The sequence below is a fragment of the Larus michahellis genome, chromosome 22 (genome assembly GCF_964199755.1).
Source record: "Larus michahellis chromosome 22, bLarMic1.1, whole genome shotgun sequence".
Lineage (NCBI taxonomy): Eukaryota > Metazoa > Chordata > Aves > Charadriiformes > Laridae > Larus > Larus michahellis.
Genome location: NC_133917.1, coordinates 2,623,352 through 2,638,659, shown reverse-complemented (window position 1 = coordinate 2,638,659; position 15,308 = coordinate 2,623,352).

Genomic DNA, 15,308 nt, shown 5'->3' with positions numbered 1-15,308 from the left:
GATTGCGTAGCCCCACAGACGTGGGGGCTGCAGGCTTTCCTGCTGCCTTCAGCCTCAAAACCACCCCTTCCCACTTGGCGCCACAGCAGGCACAAAAATGGCCATATGCCTGAAGACTGGTCCCATGCCCAAAGAGCCAGCAGGGAAAACTATGCCTTGTTCTAAAGCTCTTTGGGAACCGCTTGCGTAGCCCCACAGACCTGGGGGCTGCAGGCTTTCCTGCTGCCTTCAGCCTCAAAACCACCCTTTCCCACTTGGTGCAGCGCCAGGCACAAAAATGGCCATATGTCTGGAGATTGGTCGCATGCGGAAAGAGCCAGCAGGGAAAACTATGCCTTGTTCTAAAGCTCTTTGGGAACCACTGGTGTGGCCCCACAGACCTGGGGGCTGCAGGCTTTCCTGCTGCCTTCAGCCTCAAAACCACCCTCTCCCACTTGGTGCAGCGCCAGGCACAAAAATGGCCATATGTCTGGAGATTGGTCCCACGCCCCAAGAGCCAGCAGGGAAAACTATGCCTTGTTCTAAAGCTCTTTGGGGACCGCTTGCGTAGCCCCACAGACCTGGGGTCTGCAGGCTTTCCTGCTGCCTTCAGCCTCAAAACCACCCTTTCCCACTTTGCGCCGCGCCAGGCACAAAAATGGCCATATGTCTGGAGATTGGTCGCACGCCCAAAGAGCCAGCAGGGAAAACTATGCCTTGTTCTAAAGCTCTTTGGGAACCGCTGGTGTGGCCCCACAGACCTGGGGGCTGCAGGCTTTCCTGCTGCCTTCAGCCTCAAAACCACCCTTTCCCACTTGGTGCAGCGCCAGGCACAAAAATGGCCATATGTCTGGAGATTGGTCCCACGCCCAAAGAGCCAGCAGGGAAAACTATGCCTTGTTCTAAAGCTCTTTGGGAACCGCTTGTGTAGCCCCACAGACCTGGGGGCTGCAGGCTTTCCTGCTGCCTTCAACCTCAAAACCACCCTTTCCCACTTGGCGCCGCGCCAGGCACAAAAATGGCCATATGTCTGCAGATTGTTCCCACGCCTAAAGAGCCAGCAGGGAAAACTATGCCTTGTTGTAAAGCTCTTTCGGAACCGCTTGCGTAGCCCCACAGACCTGGGGGCTGCAGGCTTTCCTGCTGCCTTCAGCCTCAAAACCACCCTTTCCCACTTGGTGCAGCGCCAGGCACAAAAATGGCCATATGTCTGGAGATTGGTCCCATGCCCAAAGAGCCAGCAGGGAAAACTATGCCTTGTTCTAAAGCTCTTTGGCAACCGCTTGCGTAGCCCCACACACCTGGGGGCTGCAGGCCTTCCTGCTGCCTTCAACCTCAAAACCACCCTTTCCCACTTGGTGCAGCGCCAGGCACAAAAATGGCCATATGTCTGGAGACTGGTCCCACGCCCAAAGAGTCAGAAGGGAAAAATATGCCTTGTTCTAAAGCTCTTTGGGAACAGCTTGCGTAGCCCCACAGACGTGGGGGCTGCAGGCTTTCCTGCTGCCTTCAGCCTCAAAACCACCCTTTCCCACTTGGCGCCGCGCCAGGCACAAAAATGGCCATATGTCTGGAGATTGGTCCCACGCCCAAAGAGCCAGCAGGGAAAACTATGCCTTGTTCTAAAGCTCTTTGGGAACCGCTGGTGTGGCCCCACAGACCTGGGGGCTGCAGGCTTTCCTGCTGCCTTCAGCCTCAAAACCACCCTTTCCCACTTGGTGCAGGGCCAGGCACAAAAATGGCCATATGTCTGGAGATTGGTCCCACGCCCAAAGACCCAGCAGGGAAAACTATGCCTTGTTCTAAAGCTCTTTGGGAACCGCTTGTGTAGCCCCACAGACCTGGGGGCTGCAGGCTTTCCTGCTGCCTTCAGCCTCAAAACCACCCTTTCCCACTTGGCGCCGCGCCAGGCATAAAAATGGCCATATGTCTGGGGATTGGTCCCACGCCCAAAGAGCCAGCAGGGAAAACTATGCCTTGTTCTAAAGCTCTTTGGGAACCGCTTGCGTAGCCCCACACACCTGGGAGCTGCAGGCTTTCCTGCTGCCTTCAGCCTCAAAAACACCCTTTCCCACTTGGTGCAGCGCCAGGCACAAAAATGGCCATATGTCTGGAGATTGGTCCCATGCCCAAAGAGCCAGCAGGGAAAACTATGCCTTGTTCTAAAGCTCTTTGGGAACCGCTTGCGTAGCCCCACACACTTGCGGGCTGCAGGCTTTCCTGCTGCCTTCAGCCTCAAAACCACCCTTTCCCACTTGGTGCAGCGCCAGGCAGAAAAATGGCCATATGTCTGGAGATTGGTCCCACGCCCAAAGAGCCAGCAGGGAAAACAATGCCTTGTTCTAAAGCTCTTTGGGAACTGCTGGTGTGGCCCCACAGACGTGGGGGCTGCAGGCTTTCCTGCTGCCTTCAGCCTCAAAACCACCCTTTCCCGCTTGGGCAGCGCCAGGCACAAAAATGGCCATATGTCTGGAGATTGGTCCCACGCCCAAAGAGCCAGCAGGGAAAACTATGCCTTGTTGTAAAGCTCTTTGGGAACGGCTTGCGTAGCACCACAGACGTGGGGGCTGCAATCTTTCCTGCTGCCTTCAGCCTCAAAACCACCCTTTCCCACTTGGTGCAGCGCCAGGCACAAAAATGACCATATGTCTGGAGATTGGTCCCACGCCCAAAGAGCCAGCAGGGAAAACTATGCCTTGTTCTAAAGCTCTTTGGGGACCGCCTGTGTAGCCCCACAGGCCTGGGGTCTGCAGGCTTTCCTGCTGCCTTCAGCCTCAAAACCACCCTTTCCCACTCGGCGTCGCTCCAGGCACAAAAATGGCCATATGTCTGGAGTTTGGTCCCATGCCCAAAGAGGCAGCAGGGAAAACTATGACTCGTTGTAAAGCTCTTTGGGAACCGCTTGCGTAGACCCACACACCTGGGGGCTGCAGGCCTTACTCTTGCCTTCAGCCTCAAAACCACCCTTTCCCACTTGGCGCCGCGCCAGGCACAAATGTGGCCATATGTCTGGAGACTGGTCCCACGCCCAAAGAGCCAGCAGGGAAAACTATGCCTTGTTCTAAAGCTCTTTGGGAACCGATTGCATAGCCCCACACACCTGGGGGCTGCAGGCTTTCCTGCTGCCTTCAGCCTCAAAACCACCCTTTCCCACTTGGCGCCACACCAGGCACAAAAATGGCCATATGTCTGGAGACTGGTCCCATGCCCAAAGAGCCAGCAGGGAAAACTATGCCTTGTTCTAAAGCTCTTTGGGAACCGATTGCGTAGCCCCACACACCTGGGGGCTGCAGGCTTTCCTGCTGCCTTCAACCTAAAAACCACCCTTTCCCACTTGGTGCAGCGCCAGGCAGAAAAATGGCCATATGTCTGGAGACTGGTCCCACACCCAAAGAGCCAGCAGGGAAAACTATGCCTTGTTCTAAAGCTCTTTGGGAACCGCTGGCGTAGCCCCACAGACCTGGGGGCTGCAGGCTTTCCTGCTGCCTTCAGCCTCAAAACCACCCTTTCCCACTTGGTGCAGCGCCAGGCACAAAAATGGCCATATGTCTGGAGATTGGTCCCACGCCCAAAGAGCCAGCAGGGAAAACTATGCCTTGTTCTAAAGCTCTTTGGGAACCGCTTGCGTAGCCCCACAGACCTGGGGGCTGCAGGCTTTCCTGCTGCCTTCAGCCTCAAAACCACCCTTTCCCACTTGGCGCCGCGCCAGGCACAAAAATGGCCATATGTCTGGAGATTGGTCCCACGCCCAAAGAGCCAGCAGGGAAAACTATGCCTTGTTCTAAAACTCTTTGGCAACCGCTTGCGTAGCCCCACAGACGTGGGGGCTGCAGGCTTTCCTGCTGCCTTCAGCCTCAAAACCACCCTTTCCCACTTTGCGCCGCGCCAGGCACAAAAATGGCCATATGTCTGGAGATTGGTCGCACGCCCAAAGAGCCAGCAGGGAAAACTATGCCTTGTTCTAAAGCTCTTTGGGAACCGCTGGTGTGGCCCCACAGACCTGGGGGCTGCAGGCTTTCCTGCTGCCTTCAGCCTCAAAACCACCCTTTCCCACTTGGTGCAGCGCCAGGCACAAAAATGGCCATATGTCTGGAGACTGGTCCCATGCCCAAAGAGCCAACAGGGAAAACTATGCCTTGTTCTAAAGCTCTTTGGGAACCGATTGCGTAGCCCCACACACCTGGGGGCTGCAGGCTTTCCTGCTGCCTTCAGCCTCAAAACCACCCTTTCCCACTTGGCGCCACACCAGGCACAAAAATGGCCATAAGTCTGGAGATTGGTCCCACACCCAAAGAGCCAGCAGGGAAAACTATGCCTTGTTCTAAAGCTCTTTGGGAACCGCTTGCGTAGCCCCACACACCTCTGGGCTGCAGGCCTTCCTGCTGCCTTCAACCTAAAAACAACCCTTTCCCACTTGGTGCAGCACCAGGCACAAAAATGGCCATATGTCTGGAGACTGGTCCCACGCCCAAAGAGTCAGAAGGGAAAACTATGCCTTGTTCTGAAGCTCTTTGGGAACAGCTTGCGTAGCCCCACAGACGTGGGGGCTGCAGGCTTTCCTGCTGCCTTCAGCCTCAAAACCACCCTTTCCCACTTGGCGCCGCGCCAGGCACAAAAATGGCCATATGTCTGGAGACTGGTCCCACGCCCAAAGAGTCAGAAGGGAAAACTATGCCTTGTTCTAAAGCTCTTTGGGAACCGCTGGTGTGGCCCCACAGCCCTGGGGGCTGCAGGCTTTCCTGCTGCCTTCAGCCTCAAAACCACCCTTTCCCACTTGGTGCAGCGCCAGGCAGAAAAATGGCCATATGTCTGGAGATTGGTCCCACACCCAAAGAGCCAGCAGGGAAAACTATGCCTTGTTCTAAAGCTCTTTGGGAACCGCTGGCGTAGCCCCACAGACCTGGGGGCTGCAGGCTTTCCTGCTGCCTTCAGCCTCAAAACCACCCTTTCCCACTTGGTGCAGCGCCAGGCACAAAAATGGGCATATGTCTGGGGATTGGTCCAATGCGCAAAGAGCCAGCAGGGAAAACTATGCCTTGTTCTAAAGCTCTTTGGGAACCGCTTGCGTAGCCCCACAGACCTGGGGGCTGCAGGCTTTCCTGCTGCCTTCAGCCTCAAAACCACCCTTTCCCACTTGGCGCAGCGCCAGGCACAAAAATGGCCATATGTCTGGAGATTGGTCCCACGCCCAAAGAGCCAGCAGGGAAAACTATGCCTTGTTCTAAAGCTCTTTGGCAACCGCTTGCGTAGCCCCACAGACGTGGGGGCTGCAGGCTTTCCTGCTGCCTTCAGCCTCAAAACCACCCTTTCCCACTTTGCGCCGCGCCAGGCACAAAAATGGCCATATGTCTGGAGATTGGTCGCACGCCCAAAGAGCCAGCAGGGAAAACTATGCCTTGTTCTAAAGCTCTTTGGGAACCGCTGGTGTGGCCCCACAGACCAGGGGGCTGCAGGCTTTCCTGCTGCCTTCAGCCTCAAAACCACCCTTTCCCACTTGGTGCAGCGCCAGGCACAAAAATGGCCATATGTCTGGAGATTGGTCCCACACCCAAAGAGCCAGCAGGGAAAACTATGCCTTGTTCTAAAGCTCTTTGGGGACCGCTTGCGTAGCCCCACAGACCTGGGGTCTGCAGGCTTTCCTGCTGCCTTCAGCCTCAAAACCACCCTTTCCCACTTGGCGCCGCGCCAGGCACAAAAATGGCCATATGTCTGGGGATTGGTCCCACGCCCAAAGAGCCAGCAGGGAAAACTATGCCTTGTTCTAAAGCTCTTTGGCAACCGCTTGCGTAGCCCCACAGACGTGGGGGCTGCAGGCTTTCCTGCTGCCTTCAGCCTCAAAACCACCCTTTCCCACTTTGCGCCGCGCCAGGCACAAAAATGGCCATATGTCTGGAGATTGGTCGCACGCCCAAAGAGCCAGCAGGGAAAACTATGCCTTGTTCTAAAGCTCTTTGGGAACCGCTTGTGTAGCCCCACACACCTGGGGGCTGCAGGCTTTCCTGCTGCCTTCAACCTCAAAACCACCCTTTCCCACTTGGCGCCGCGCCAGGCACAAAAATGGCCATATGTCTGCAGATTGTTCCCACGCCCAAAGAGCCAGCAGGGAAAACTATGCCTTGTTGTAAAGCTCTTTCGGAACCGCTTGCGTAGCCCCACAGACCTGGGGGCTGCAGGCTTTCCTGCTGCCTTCAGCCTCAAAACCACCCTTTCCCACTTGGTGCAGCGCCAGGCACAAAAATGGCCATATGTCTGGAGATTGGTCCCATGCCCAAAGAGCCAGCAGGGAAAACAATGCCTTGTTCTAAAGCTCTTTGGGGACCGCTTGCGTAGCCCCACACACCTGGGGGCTGCAGGCTTTCCTACTGCCTTCAACCTCAAAACCAACCTTTCCCACTTGGTGCAGCGCCAGGCAGAAAAATGGCCATATGTCTGGAGATTGGTCCCACGCCCAAAGAGCCAGCAGGGAAAACTATGCCTTGTTCTAAAGCTCTTTGGGAACCGCTTGCGTAGCCCCACAGACCTGTGGGCTGCAGGCCTTCCTGCTGCCTTCAACCTCAAAACCACCCTTTCCCACTTGGTGCAGCGCCAGGCACAAAAATGGCCATATGTCTGGAGACTGGTCCCACGCCCAAAGAGTCAGAAGGGAAAAATATGCCTTGTTCTAAAGCTCTTTGGGAACAGCTTGCGTAGCCCCACAGACGTGGCGGCTGCAGGCTTTCCTGCTGCCTTCAGCCTCAAAACCACCCTTTCCCACTTGGCGCCGCGCCAGGCACAAAAATGGCCATATGTCTGGAGATTGGTCCCACGCCCAAAGAGCCAGCAGGGAAAACTATGCCTTGTTCTAAAGCTCTTTGGGAACCGCTGGTGTGGCACCACACACCTGGGGGCTGCAGGCTTTCCTGCTGCCTTCAGCCTCAAAACCACCCTTTCCCACTTGGTGCAGGGCCAGGCACAAAAATGGCCATATGTCTGGAGATTGGTCCCACGCCCAAAGACCCAGCAGGGAAAACTATGCCTTGTTCTAAAGCTCTTTGGGAACCGCTTGTGTAGCCCCACAGACCTGGGGGCTGCAGGCTTTCCTGCTGCCTTCAGCCTCAAAACCACCCTTTCCCACTTGGCGCCGCGCCAGGCATAAAAATGGCCATATGTCTGGGGATTGGTCCCACGCCCAAAGAGCCAGCAGGGAAAACTATGACTCGTTGTAAAGCTCTTTGGGAACCGCTTGCGTAGACCCACACACCTGGGGGCTGCAGGCCTTACTCTTGCCTTCAGCCTCAAATCCACCCTTTCCCACTTGGCGCCGCGCCAGGCACAAATGTGGCCATATGTCTGGAGACTGGTCCCACGCCCAAAGAGCCAGCAGGGAAAACTATGCCTTGTTCTAAAGCTCTTTGGGAACCGATTGCATAGCCCCACACACCTGCGGGCCGCAGGCTTTCCTGCTGCCTTCAGCCTCAAAACCACCCTTTCCCACTTGGTGCAGCGCCAGGCAGAAAAATGGCCATATGTCTGGAGATTGGTCCCACACCCAAAGAGCCAGCAGGGAAAACTATGCCTTGTTCTAAAGCTCTTTGGGAACCGCTGGCGTAGCCCCACAGACCTGGGGGCTGCAGGCTTTCCTGCTGCCTTCAGCCTCAAAACCACCCTTTCCCACTTGGTGCAGCGCCAGGCACAAAAATGGGCATATGTCTGGAGATTGGTCCAATGCGCAAAGAGCCAGCAGGGAAAACTATGCCTTGTTCTAAAGCTCTTTGGGAACCGCTTGCGTAGCCCCACAGACCTGGGGGCTGCAGGCTTTCCTGCTGCCTTCAGCCTCAAAACCACCCTTTCCCACTTGGCGCCGCGCCAGGCACAAAAATGGCCACATGTCTGGAGATTGGTCCCACGCCCAAAGAGCCAGCAGGGAAAACTATGCCTTGTTCTAAAGCTCTTTGGCAACCGCTTGCGTAGCCCCACAGACCTGGGGGCTGCAGGCTTTCCTGTTGCCTTCAGCCTCAAAACCACACTTTCCCACTTGGTGCAGCGCCAGGCACAAAAATGGCCATATGTCTGGAGATTGGTCCCATGCCCAAAGAGCCAGCAGGGAAAACAATGCCTTGTTCTAAAGCTCTTTGGGGACCGCTTGCGTAGCCCCACACACCTGGGGGCTGCAGGCTTTCCTACTGCCTTCAACCTCAAAACCACCCTTTCCCACTTGGTGCAGCGCCAGGCACAAAAATGGCCATATGTCTGGAGATTGGTCCCACGCCCAAAGAGCCAGCAGGGAAAACTATGCCTTGTTCTAAAGCTCTTTGGGAACCGCTTGCGTAGCCCCACAGACCTGTGGGCTGCAGGCCTTCCTGCTGCCTTCAACCTCAAAACCACCCTTTCCCACTTGGTGCAGCGCCAGGCACAAAAATGGCCATATGTCTGGAGACTGGTCCCACGCCCAAAGAGTCAGAAGGGAAAAATATGCCTTGTTCTAAAGCTCTTTGTGAACAGCTTGCGTAGCCCCACAGACGTGGGGGCTGCAGGCTTTCCTGCTGCCTTCAGCCTCAAAACCACCCTTTCCCACTTGGCGCCGCGCCAGGCACAAAAATGGCCATATGTCTGGAGATTGGTCCCACGCCCAAAGAGCCAGCAGGGAAAACTATGCCTTGTTCTAAAGCTCTTTGGGAACCGCTGGTGTGGCCCCACACACCTGGGGGCTGCAGGCTTTCCTGCTGCCTTCAGCCTCAAAACCACCCTTTCCCACTTGGTGCAGCGCCAGGCACAAAAATGGCCATATGTCTGGAGATTGGTCCCACGCCCAAAGACCCAGCAGGGAAAACTATGCCTTGTTCTAAAGCTCTTTGGGAACCGCTTGTGTAGCCCCACAGACCTGGGGGCTGCAGGCTTTCCTGCTGCCTTCAGCCTCAAAACCACCCTTTCCCACTTGGCGCCGCGCCAGGCATAAAAATGGCCATATGTCTGGGGATTGGTCCCACGCCCAAAGAGCCAGCAGGGAAAACTATGCCTTGTTCTAAAGCTCTTTGGGAACCGCTTGCGTAGCCCCACACACCTGGGAGCTGCAGGCTTTCCTGCTGCCTTCAGCCTCAAAAACACCCTTTCCCACTTGGTGCAGCGCCAGGCACAAAAATGACCATATGTCTGGAGATTGGTCCCATGCCCAAAGAGCCAGCAGGGAAAACTATGCCTTGTTCTAAAGCTCTTTGGGGACCGCTTGCGTAGCCCCACAGACCTGGGGGCTGCAGGCTTTCCTGCTGCCTTCAGCCTCAAAACCACCCTTTCCCACTTGGTGCAGCGCCAGGCACAAAAATGGCCATATGTCTGGAGATTGGTCCCACGCCCAAAGAGCCAGCAGGGAAAACAATGCCTTGTTCTAAAGCTCTTTGGGAACTGCTGGTGTGGCCCCACAGACGTGGGGGCTGCAGGCTTTCCTGCTGCCTTCAGCCTCAAAACCACCCTTTCCCGCTTGGTGCAGCGCCAGGCACAAAAATGGCCATATGTCTGGAGATTGGTCCCACGCCCAAAGAGCCAGCAGGGAAAACTATGCCTTGTTGTAAAGCTCTTTGGGAACGGCTTGCGTAGCCCCACAGACGTGGGGGCTGCAATCTTTCCTGCTGCCTTCAGCCTCAAAACCACCCTTTCCCACTTGGTGCAGCGCCAGGCACAAAAATGACCATATGTCTGGAGATTGGTCCCACGCCCAAAGAGCCAGCAGGGAAAACTATGCCTTGTTCTAAAGCTCTTTGGGGACCGCCTGTGTAGCCCCACAGGCCTGGGGTCTGCAGGCTTTCCTGCTGCCTTCAGCCTCAAAACCACCCTTTCCCACTCGGCGTCGCTCCAGGCACAAAAATGGCCATATGTCTGGAGTTTGGTCCCATGCCCAAAGAGGCAGCAGGGAAAACTATGACTCGTTGTAAAGCTCTTTGGGAACCGCTTGCGTAGACCCACACACCTGGGGGCTGTAGGCCTTACTCTTGCCTTCAGCCTCAAAACCACCCTTTCCCACTTGGCGCCGCGCCAGGCACAAATGTGGCCATATGTCTGGAGACTGGTCCCACGCCCAAAGAGCCAGCAGGGAAAACTATGCCTTGTTCTAAAGCTCTTTGGGAACCGATTGCATAGCCCCACACACCTGCGGGCCGCAGGCTTTCCTGCTGCCTTCAGCCTCAAAACCACCCTTTCCCACTTGGCGCCACACCAGGCACAAAAATGGCCATATGTCTGGAGACTGGTCCCATGCCCAAAGAGCCAGCAGGGAAAACTATGCCTTGTTCTAAAGCTCTTTGGGAACCGATTGCGTAGCCCCACACACCTGGGGGCTGCAGGCTTTCCTGCTGCCTTCAGCCTCAAAACCACCCTTTCCCACTTGGCGCCACACCAGGCACAAAAATGGCCATAAGTCTGGAGATTGGTCCCACGCCCAAAGAGCCAGCAGGGAAAACTATGCCTTGTTCTAAAGCTCTTTGGCAACCGCTTGCGTAGCCCCACACACCTCTGGGCTGCAGGCCTTCCTGCTGCCTTCAACCTAAAAACAACCCTTTTCCACTTGGTGCAGGGCCAGGCACAAAAATGGCCATATGTCTGGAGACTGGTCCCACGCCCAAAGAGTCAGAAGGGAAAACTATGCCTTGTTCTAAAGCTCTTTGGGAACAGCTTGCGTAGCCCCACAGACGTGGGGGCTGCAGGCTTTCCTGCTGCCTTCAGCCTCAAAACCACCCTTTCCCACTTGGCGCCGCGCCAGGCACAAAAATGGCCATATGTCTGGAGACTGGTCCCACGCCCAAAGAGTCAGAAGGGAAAATTATGCCTTGTTCTAAAGCTCTTTGGGAACCGCTGGTGTGGCCCCACAGCCCTGGGGGCTGCAGGCTTTCCTGCTGCCTTCAGCCTCAAAACCACCCTTTCCCACTTGGTGCAGCGCCAGGCAGAAAAATGGCCATATGTCTGGAGATTGGTCCCACACCCAAAGAGCCAGCAGGGAAAACTATGCCTTGTTCTAAAGCTCTTTGGGAACCGCTGGCGTAGCCCCACAGACCTGGGGTCTGCAGGCTTTCCTGCTGCCTTCAGCCTCAAAACCACCCTTTCCCACTTGGTGCAGCGCCAGGCACAAAAATGGGCATATGTCTGGAGATTGGTCCAATGCGCAAAGAGCCAGCAGGGAAAACTATGCCTTGTTCTAAAGCTCTTTGGGGACCGCTTGCGTAGCCCCACAGACGTGGGGGCTGCAGGCTTTCCTGCTGCCTTCAGCCTCAAAACCACCCTTTCCCACTTGGCGCCGAGCCAGGCACAAAAATGGCCATATGTCTGGGGATTGGTCCCACGCCCAAAGAGCCAGCAGGGAAAACTATGCCTTGTTCTAAAGCTCTTTGGCAACCGCTTGCGTAGCCCCACAGACGTGGGGGCTGCAGGCTTTCCTGCTGCCTTCAGCCTCAAAACCACCCTTTCCCACTTTGCGCCGCGCCAGGCACAAAAATGGCCATATGTCTGGAGATTGGTCGCACGCCCAAAGAGCCAGCAGGGAAAACTATGCCTTGTTCTAAAGCTCTTTGGGAACCGCTGGTGTGGCCCCACAGACCTGGGGGCTGCAGGCTTTCCTGCTGCCTTCAGCCTCAAAACCACCCTTTCCCACTTGGTGCAGCGCAAGGCACAAAAATGGCCATATGTCTGGAGATTGGTCCCACGCCCAAAGAGCCAGCAGGGAAAACTATGCCTTGTTCTAAAGCTCTTTGGGAACCGTTTGTGTAGCCCCACAGACCTGGGGGCTGCAGGCTTTCCTGCTGCCTTCAACCTCAAAACCACCCTTTCCCACTTGGCGCCGCGCCAGGCACAAAAATGGCCATATGTCTGGGGATTGGTCCCACGCCCAAAGAGCCAGCAGGGAAAACTATGCCTTGTTGTAAAGCTCTTTGGGAACCGCTTGCGTAGCCCCACAGACCTGGGGGCTGCAGGCTTTCCTGCTGCCTTCAGCCTCAAAACCACCCTTTCCCACTTGGTGCAGCGCCAGGCACAAAAATGGCCATATGTCTGGAGATTGGTCCCATGCCCAAAGAGCCAGCAGGGAAAACTATGCCTTGTTCTAAAGCTCTTTGGGGACCGCTTGCGTAGCCCCACAGACCTGGGGGCTGCAGGCTTTCCTGCTGCCTTCAACCTCAAAACCACCCTTTCCCACTTGGTGCAGCGCCAGGCACAAAAATGTCCATATGTCTGGAGATTGGTCCCATGCGCAAAGAGCCAGCAGGGAAAACTATGCCTTGTTGTAAAGCTCTTTGGGAACTGCTGGTGTGGCCCCACAGACGTGGGGGCTGCAGGCTTTCCTGCTGCCTTCAGCCTCAAAACCACCCTTTCCCACTTGGTGCAGCGCCAGGCACAAAAATGGCCATATATCTGGAGATTGGTTCCATGCGCAAAGAGTCAGAAGGGAAAACTATGCCTTGTTGTAAAGCTCTTTGGGAACCGCTTGCGTAGCCCCACAGACCTGGGGGCTGCAGGCCTTCCTGCTGCCTTCAACCTCAAAACCACCCTTTCCCACTTGGCGCAGCGCCAGGCACAAAAATGGCCATATGTCTGGAGACTGGTCCCACTCCCAAAGAGTCAGAAGGGAAAACTATGCCTTGTTCTAAAGCTCTTTGGGAACCGCTTGCGTAGCCCCACACACCTGGGGGCTGCAGGCTTTCCTGCTGCCTTCAGCCTCAAAACCACCCTTTCCCACTTGGCGCCACGCCAGGCACAAAAATGGCCATATGTCTGGAGATTGGTCGCACGTCGAAAGAGCCAGCAGGGAAAACTATGCCTTGTTCTAAAGCTCTTTGGGAACCGCTGGTGCGGCCCCACAGACCTGGGGGCTGCAGGCTTTCCTGCTGCCTTCAGCCTCAAAACCACCCTTTCCCACTTGGTGCAGCGCCAGGCACAAAAATGGCCATATGTCTGGAGATTGGTCCCACGCCCAAAGAGCCAGCAGGGAAAACTATGCCTTGTTCTAAAGCTCTTTGGGAACCGCTTGCGTAGCCCCACAGACCTGGGGGCTGCAGGCTTTCCTGCTGCCTTCAGCCTCAAAACCACACTTTCCCACTTGGTGCAGCGCCAGGCACAAAAATGGCCATATGTCTGGAGATTGGTCGCATGCGGAAAGAGCCATCAGGGAAAACTATGCCTTGTTCTAAAGCTCTTTGGGAACCGCTTGCGTAGCCCCACAGACCTGCGGGCTTCAGGCCTTCCTGCTGCCTTCAACCTCAAAACCACCCTTTCCCACTTGGCGCAGCGCCAGGCACAAAAATGGCCATATGTCTGGAGACTGGTCCCCTCTGAAAGAGTCAGAAGGGAAAACTATGCCTTGTTCTAAAGCTCTTTGGGAACCGCTTGCGTAGCCCCACACACCTGGGGGCTGCAGGCTTTCCTGCTGCCTTCAGCCTCAAAACCACCCTTTCCCACTTTGCGCCGCGCCAGGCACAAAAATGGCCATATGTCTGGAGATTGGTCGCACGCCCAAAGAGCCAGCAGGGAAAACTATGCCTTGTTCTAAAGCTCTTTGGGAACCGCTGGTGTGGCCCCACAGACCTGGGGGCTGCAGGCTTTCCTGCTGCCTTCAGCCTCAAAACCACCCTTTCCCACTTGGTGCAGCGCAAGGCACAAAAATGGCCATATGTCTGGAGATTGGTCCCACGCCCAAAGAGCCAGCAGGGAAAACTATGCCTTGTTCTAAAGCTCTTTGGGAACCGCTTGTGTAGCCCCACAGACCTGGGGGCTGCAGGCTTTCCTGCTGCCTTCAACCTCAAAACCACCCTTTCCCACTTGGCGCCGCGCCAGGCACAAAAATGGCCATATGTCTGGGGATTGGTCCCACGCCCAAAGAGCCAGCAGGGAAAACTATGCCTTGTTGTAAAGCTCTTTCGGAACCGCTTGCGTAGCCCCACAGACCTGGGGGCTGCAGGCTTTCCTGCTGCCTTCAGCCTCAAAACCACCCTTTCCCACTTGGTGCAGCGCCAGGCACAAAAATGGCCATATGTCTGGAGATTGGTCCCATGCCCAAAGAGCCAGCAGGGAAAACAATGCCTTGTTCTAAAGCTCTTTGGGGACCGCTTGCGTAGCCCCACAGACGTGGGGGCTGCAGGCTTTCCTGCTGCCTTCAACCTCAAAACCACCCTTTCCCACTTGGTGCAGCGCCAGGCACAAAAATGTCCATATGTCTGGAGACTGGTCCCCTCTGAAAGAGTCAGAAGGGAAAACTATGCCTTGTTCTAAAGCTCTTTGGGAACCGCTTGCGTAGCCCCACACACCTGGGGGCTGCAGGCTTTCCTGCTGCCTTCAGCCTCAAAACCACCCTTTCCCACTTTGCGCCGCGCCAGGCACAAAAATGGCCATATGTCTGGAGATTGGTCGCACGCCCAAAGAGCCAGCAGGGAAAACTATGCCTTGTTCTAAAGCTCTTTGGGAACCGCTGGTGTGGCCCCACAGACCTGGGGGCTGCAGGCTTTCCTGCTGCCTTCAGCCTCAAAACCACCCTTTCCCACTTGGTGCAGCGCAAGGCACAAAAATGGCCATATGTCTGGAGATTGGTCCCACGCCCAAAGAGCCAGCAGGGAAAACTATGCCTTGTTCTAAAGCTCTTTGGGAACCGCTTGTGTAGCCCCACAGACCTGGGGGCTGCAGGCTTTCCTGCTGCCTTCAACCTCAAAACCACCCTTTCCCACTTGGCGCCGCGCCAGGCACAAAAATGGCCATATGTCTGGGGATTGGTCCCACGCCCAAAGAGCCAGCAGGGAAAACTATGCCTTGTTGTAAAGCTCTTTCGGAACCGCTTGCGTAGCCCCACAGACCTGGGGGCTGCAGGCTTTCCTGCTGCCTTCAGCCTCAAAACCACCCTTTCCCACTTGGTGCAGCGCCAGGCACAAAAATGGCCATATGTCTGGAGATTGGTCCCATGCCCAAAGAGCCAGCAGGGAAAACAATGCCTTGTTCTAAAGCTCTTTGGGGACCGCTTGCGTAGCCCCACAGACGTGGGGGCTGCAGGCTTTCCTGCTGCCTTCAACCTCAAAACCACCCTTTCCCACTTGGTGCAGCGCCAGGCACAAAAATGTCCATATGTCTGGAGATTGGTCCCACGCCCAAAGAGCCAGTAGGGAAAACTATGCCTTGTTGTAAAGCTCTTTGGGAACTGCTGGTGTGGCCCCACAGACGTGGGGGCTGCAGGCTTTCCTGCTGCCTTCAGCCTCAAAACCACCCTTTCCCACTTGGTGCAGCGCCAGGCACAAAAATGGCCATATGTCTGGAGATTGGTCCCACGCCCAAAGACCCAGCAGGGAAAACTATGCCTTGTTCTAAAGCTCTTTGGCAACCGCTTGCGTAGC